Source organism: Hirundo rustica, chromosome 3 (assembly GCF_015227805.2).
Source record: "Hirundo rustica isolate bHirRus1 chromosome 3, bHirRus1.pri.v3, whole genome shotgun sequence".
Lineage (NCBI taxonomy): Eukaryota > Metazoa > Chordata > Aves > Passeriformes > Hirundinidae > Hirundo > Hirundo rustica.
This window is the reverse complement of record NC_053452.1, coordinates 83,382,880-83,390,158: the sequence shown is the minus strand read 5'-3', so window position 1 is coordinate 83,390,158 and position 7,279 is coordinate 83,382,880. Positions and strand designations below refer to the sequence as shown.

At 40.0% G+C, this 7,279-nt stretch overlaps 1 long non-coding RNA gene across 1 annotated transcript; it reads right to left on the bottom strand.

Moving 5' to 3' along the window:
• Positions 1 to 55: 55 nt before the first annotated feature.
• LOC120751059 (uncharacterized) lies at positions 56 to 4,596 on the bottom strand. The gene is made up of 3 exons (XR_005700254.1): positions 4,483 to 4,596; positions 2,014 to 2,190; positions 56 to 464 (listed from the first exon to the last, which is right to left on the bottom strand). It is a non-coding gene; the product is annotated as an uncharacterized LOC120751059 (long non-coding RNA).
• Positions 4,597 to 7,279: the final 2,683 nt, after the last annotated feature.

Sequence of the window (7,279 nt, the reverse complement as noted above, 5' to 3'; positions counted from 1 at the left end):
CTCCCCCGGCGGCGCCGCGCCCCCCGCCCCGGCGGCGGCGGCTAATCACGGGCCCGGGGTTCTCCATCAGCCGTCGGGAAGGCGAACCGGGCGGGGGTCTGGGCGCGTCGGGCAAGTTGCGTGCGGCGAGCGGCATCCGCTCGCGAACCTCTGCAGTGGTCCTTGTACAGGTGCACTGTTTCAGACCGTTTCAGCGTGCCTTCGTTTTTCTCCTATGTTCCGGTTTCACCTCCTCGACTGAAATCAGCCGCAGCGTTTCTGCCTTTTTCATCCCGGGGGTTTGTTTTGCCGTGTAAATCCATTCATCCTCCAGATGCAAGCGTGCTGTTGTATCAGGTCTCCTCATTACATTACCCTGATAAATCACTAGCAAGACAAACCGGTGCCGCTGAGAGAAACGCTCCATTACAAGGTGGGGTAATCAATTCTTCATTTGAAGTTCAAATGCCACCCATCTATTTTTCCTTTTAGTTTTAACGAGAAAAATAAAAGTGATTGACTTGTTAACAGCTTGAAACTAAGCGATCCCTCTCAAGTACCTGCAGAAGAAGCCGAACGAGAACCAAAGGTTTTCCAAGGGGTTGGCCACCTGCCTTTAGCCAAGAGCTGTGGTTAGGATGTGCATGGAGCATCATACAGCAGCCATAGGCCTCATTTTCCCTCTTTACCTGGGGGCATTTGAACTCATACCTCTTGTTCTCCCACAACATTATTTTGACAACAAACTACGGTATCTCTGGAGCAGGAGAGGTTAGGTGCTACTCTTGGTACAGTTTCAAGAGCTTTGTTGAACTTAAACAAATTAAATACTAATTAAATAATTTATACTAATAATTCACCAGGGCAAGAACTCAGCTTAGTTTGCTCCCAGTTATATGTGTAAACCACCAAATTAGAGAGTCACACCCGCTAGTTTGCATGCTATTCATGTATATTTAAATCGTTTGTACAAAGTGGTATAGTTCCACACGGAAAAACTGCAAACATGGCCTTTAACAGGAGATGCCTGTTTTAATCAGAAGTTCAGGCCCACCTTAGACACAAAATGTGATGTAGGGCTACATAACCTATAATATACCTTAGTATATTGCCTAGGTACTGAGTAACATAGGAAAGAAACAGGTCAGAATTACTTAACTGTCTCCTGTTTCTTTTCCCACCTGTTCTCCAGCATTTTTCCTAGGTGCCTTTAATCATTAATAGATGATGGGAGCAACCCACTACAGCTTCACTGTGTACTATCCATTCAGAAAGAGAAAACAGAGTCAGCCCTCTATTAAGACAGATGAAATATCATCCACAGGAGAATTATGCACCTGTGCAGTGATCTATTCCTATGCCATCTGAAAAAATTTGCATTAGTCCTGCATCCCATTCCAAACCAAAATAACTTGGGGGGGGGGGGGGGGGGGGGGGGAGGATTAGATTAGTTCTATTGTTACCTTCCTCATTTAATTATATTCCTTTTCCATTTTTTCTCCCTACTTTTAGACTTGCAGGATAATTCAGGTTGAAAGGAATCTCAGGAGGTCATCAAATAAAACCCTCTGCTCCGTTAAAGCAGGCAGCGGAAGACTTTGTCAAGTTCAGAATGCCTCTGCAAACAGAGATTCCATCATCTTCCCAGGCACCCTTTGCTGGTTCTTTCCCTGCATATGCATAAGCTCAGTTCTAAAACTGTCCCCACCCTATTTCCACAGTCACTCCAGTTTCTTTAAATTTGCAGCTAGGAAACAGCAAAAACAATTCCATGAGAGCAGTAGGAGCCTGGTAAGGCAGAGAGGAAATCCAGTAGACTTGAAGAGGTAATTTTTCCTGGATTTATGAGAAGGGGAGAAGCAATCCTGTTGACACTTAATTTATAGTTATCTACAACTAATGAGTAGTATGAAGGAAAAGCAAAATTTTAGCAGTGAGACAGCAATAGAAAGAAGTGGTAGAGCTAATAACCTATTTGCAGATGCCCTTTTTTCCTCAATTGAACCAAATACAGGTTCAATGGAAACATTGTACCTCAGGGTGAAATCAATCGGGAAAGTTGCTGATGGGTAGAAGAGTGCAGTTGGTCTCTTTCTTCACTCCCTCAGTATTTTCTGTGTCAATATGATTTTTTTCTGTTCGCTTTCTGTCACTTGCGAGTCCTGTCGGATCTCTGGACAGTGGCAGGTTGTAGGTGAAGTTCCTGGAAACCTAAGAATAGCAGCATGTTGTTTTTCTACTACCCATATAGTCATCCCTTTGTGTCTGTGTGACACTTTCTCTGTAACACAATTTATGTTCCGGCTGGCTGGCCTGCTGCTACAGCTTTCAGTTAAAAAGCACAGGAATTATCTGGTCGCTTTATCTTTCTGTAGCTGTTGTCTTTTTCCATCATACCTGACCTGCTGGTGTTGAAAGATGCCTCTTGTCTGAAAAGCTCTGATACTAACAAGAGAAACACTGATCTATAGGATTTCAGAGGAAAAAGGCAAAAATGCTCTTTTCCAATACGTGGTGCAAACTTCCGTACCACAGATGTAGGCTGTGCTAGAAAAGCCATGTTTTGACCGTATTTTTGGTTGTCATAGAAATTAGTTTATAGCTTAACTTCACAACTGTTTCTATTTTTAAGTAATTAGAGGATGCAACTATAACACACTACCACTTTTCTACAACAACATTTAGGAAGGACACAGATCAAAGTTATGTAGCCCTACATCACATTTTGTGTCCAAGGTATGCTGGTTGCACTACAGAGCCACCTTGAAATATAGCCTTGGAACTGTCAAAAGAGACATTATTGTCAACAGTTCCTTATAAATGAGTATGTGGCTGTAGGCAAATAATTCCAAATGCTGATGCTGAGGGGTTACATGTATACAAACTAAGCAGTCTCAACACACTTCTTGTTCCACTCTTTCAAATGCAGGCATGCTGAAGCCTGGTAACTATTTTTATTTATCATTAGCAGATATTTATCATTTTATATCATCATTATCAATGTCTGGTGTTGTGTAGAAATTTTTGTTACTTCAGAATTGTTATTTGTAAGCAAAAATAATCTATGAGTTACCTTTGGAAAGAAATCTATAATACAGTTCAGTTGTTAGGAAGAAACTCACATAAACCATTTAAAATAAATTTCAGAACAGCTTTACATTTTATCTTCAAAGAAGAAAAATGTTCAAGCACTCCACACTACCATCATAATGTTTTTCAAGCTATTGGAACATGTCATAGGATTCAGCAAAGCTGCTTCTACCACTGTTTAGGGGACATCTCTACCATCTCAAAGTACTACAACCACACTTTAAACTTCTTGAACTTTCATTCGCTAGTCCTCTGCACAAATACTGCAGGGAATAGCAGAAAACAGATATTTAGTAGCTAGTTACTACAAAACAGAAAACAAAGCCAACTTTTCTACTGTACTAATCAATAAAAGTGCAATCAGTTCCACACACGTATTAGAAAGGCAGTTAAATTTAGAAATCTGATAAAATTTTTTTGGCCATTAATTTCTCCTGATTATTCGCAGAAACAGAGCATCTGGTATACAGTTTCCATACAAGTCAAGAGGAATCAGATCAATGAAGTTCAGAGTAGAGGTGGGCTAACACCATGCACACCATGGAACCTGGACTACCTTGAACACTCTCATGCTATGATCAGCCAGTGAATTGTTAACATTCAAGATCACAGTCTCTCAGAAGTTTTAATGTCACAGAATGATTGAAGTGGGAAGGGACCGCTGCAGATTATCTAGTCCAACCCTCTGTTGAAAACAGGGTCAGATACTGCAGGTTGCTTAGAGCTGTGTCCGACTGGATTTGGGATATCTGGAAGGATGAAGACTCCACAGGCTCCCTTTGCAACCTGTTCCAGTATCTGACCACCCTCACAATAAGTAGGTTTTTCACATTCTAGTGGAATTCCATCAGAGAATCTGGGTTCAGTGGTTAGCAAGTCTGTTAGGCCTTGATGCAGCAGCATTCAAGCTCTCTTACTCTATTACATGATTCCATGAGGTGACTTACTGCTTATCATATACAAGTCCATTGGTTTGCATGATTTGCTGAAGCAAGAGCAAAGGCCTTCATCTGTCTCAGCTTCAGCAGCAGCACCAGCTGAGACATTCTAAGTACCAATATGAACATTAAGCTGAGAAAAATGTCATTGTCACAATGTTTTTTCTCTCCCTTGTTTAAAGTCTTATCTTCTGTTTTCCTTGTGTAAAAAAAAGCTGGTGCAAGAAAGATTCCACTTTTTCAGATAAATTAGTGTTAAAAGTAATAAACCTTGCATTCATCTATGTGGACAGGGAAAGTCTCATTTCAGTTACACAAGAATTCCAGAGAAGTGATTCTATCATCTTAAGCCTTCTGTTGAGTAATTCTGCTTGTGGTAACCCTGTCTTCAGTTCTACATCAGCCTTTTCTTAAAGTATATGCTCATGTTTCCAGTGTGATGTTAGTATTTGGTTTATGAATGCAGGGGACTTACCTGGAATACACTGCTTTCCACATTTATTCCTAGCATGCCCAAGTACTTCTAGAATGAAGTAGCTAAAAAAAAATTAGAAAAGGGAAGAACCCCAAAGTGATTTTTCCATGGGGGTTTATATCAAGCAGGCAGAAGAAGACATGACTGCTCTTCAGAAGGCTTTAACAAAGGTCTCAGGTGTTGCTTCACCTACCACCTATACCAGGTGAAACTAGAGATCCCTGTCAGGTCTACCAATACATCCATTTATGTGGCCACACCCTAGTTCACTACTTGTGAAAGTGGGTTAGGTTAGAAACACAAGTCTTTGGAGGTATTTAATTAATCAAACCACTTTAAAGACTGAGGCTAAGAGCAATCACAGATACAGCGTGGCGTTTGGGGAAATGCCGGGCTCCAGTTTACGAGGCAGGGCAGTAATCTGTGGCTGGGGATATCATTGAGCTTCTGCTGGAACTGGCTGCGCTTGGAGTGCAGCACTTGTCCTGCCCTCTCGCTGTCAGACAAGAAGGCACCTGCAGTGCTGCCCCATTTCAGGGGCAGCTTTGCTAGGTCAAGGGACTCCTCCACTCCCCTGATGAGAAATATCCTCTGAAAAGTGCTGCCCCCAATTCTGCTGGCCCAGTCTTTCAAAAAGTCACTCTCTATTTCAGTTTGGGCAAACCCAAATGGACCTGCAAAGACCTGTCACTGAAAGTGAGTGGGCTCATTTCGACACGGGCTGGGGAGCAGCCAGACAAGTTACACTGGCAGAACCTGGGAGGTGGAAATCTGGGGTGGGGGTGGTAATGAGCAGCTAAAGGTTCCCTGCTGCTGGTAGCCTAGCTACAGCCACAACCAGCTGTTTGTACTCAGAAAACCAGCATCCCTAGCACCCTCTTTCATTCATGGAGAGAGTTGGGTGGCTGTGAGACATCCTTCATCCTGCTAAGGTCCTGAATCACCCTCTGAAATTGTAAAACCCACATAAATAGAAGAAAGTGATTCATAAATCTAGAATATTATTTCTCTGATAGTATAGACAAGCATTTCCATCACAGTTCTCTGAAATACTACATCTGATTGACAAAAATAGGGAAGAGGGTTTTTCAAACTTTTAAATTAAACATCTTTAAGACAATTTTAGGTTAATGGTAGGTCCTCTCTTAACATACAATGAGAAAAAAAATCAAACTAGTGAGTTTTTTCTGTCCCACAGCATTAAACCCTGCTGTCAATAATCTGTAAGAATTTAAATGTAGGGACTAGTACTAGAAAAAGCCAAATAACATCAGCTAAAATTTAATAGTTGTTAATTTTTTTTTTCCTAAATGTGGTATGTATACATTTATTTACATTCCTAAAATGTGAGGTGGCTTTTTTGTGTGTGTGGTTTTTGTTTGTTTGTTTGTTTTGTTTGTTTTTTCCTGGTAGACACTGTATAAAACTCAACTTAATTGAAAATGTGAAGAGTCCGCCTTGACTAATGACAAAATGCTGCTGCATGCAACACAGGAACAATGTTTTCTGAGCTTGTCATTTAATGACACTGTGAACAGCTCAAGTCAGTGCTCCTAAAGTTCTGTTGAAATTCTGGACCAGCTAAACATGACAAGCAGTTTCTCTGCACACCCTATTACTAGCTCTCTTCAGTCTCTGCTTTGAGTTTCTCTACAATCTGTTCATCTGCCTCAAACTAGAAAAGTGGAGAGAATGCAAAAGAACACAAACTGTAGCTGCACTGGTGTGGCTCAGAGCTCCTGAGTTTGCAGCAATGAAATTTCTTTTTTCTTTCCTTTATGCTGAAGGTGGATCTGCTTCTGGGTAAGAATCTGCTGTTAGAGGTTAAATATGGATCATTCTTTTGTAAGGCTGCACTAGGGATGTAGAGGTTAGTTTACTGGCTATTTTGTAGCAAGGAAGTAGTGTAAATATATAATAAGTATTTCCATTTTCCTTGCATGTGTTTTCCTGGGCTAACTGTGCCTATCAGTTTTTTTACGTTTATTTAACGAAAAATATATCAATAAATTATTGATTCACCTGACAGGAAGAAAAACACAATGCAGTGGGAAACGTTGTCAAATAATGCCTCTAAATAGACAGGGTAATTTAAAGAGGAAATCCTAAATCAACTGCTATATAATGTAGTAAGTAAACATATTAAAAGGTAAGTAAACATATCAACCAAACACATATTATGTCATAAACTTTGTTTGTTGATATATCAAAGTCTAGTCATAGCACTCAAGGAGCAGTCAAGGAAACCCAGGAAATAAAGCTAATTGATAATTTTAGGGAGCTTATAAATTGCACCTTCTAAACATTTATTTAAAAAAAAAAATTTCAAGAGTGCTGTTTTAGAATCATCATTGAAAACCATTACTGCAGGAATGTGTGGCTCTGTATAGTACACAGTCATTGCACTGAAAAAGCATTTGTTGGTGAAATTTTGTCACTATTAAAAAATCCCCAAACAAAAAAACCCCTGTATATGCGTGCAGGCATGGTAAAGCTTAGTTAGATATATTTATAACAATTTTGCCATTTTAAATAATGCTTTACAAATAAGGTCTTTACAAACCTTTTTTCTTTACAGCATGCTTGCACACCTCCTTTAGTTTTTTAGTTATGTACAGATCTTTTTTTTTTTTTTTCTGAATTAGTCTTATAATTATCCCTTCTAGTAAAAACATACATGAGAATATAATTAGTGCATCCTTTTTCTGCAACTGTTGCTCCTAACACCCTGAGATAAGTAAAACCAAACAAAAGTGAAAGAAGCATCACCATCCCCCAAACTGACAAAACTTTACAT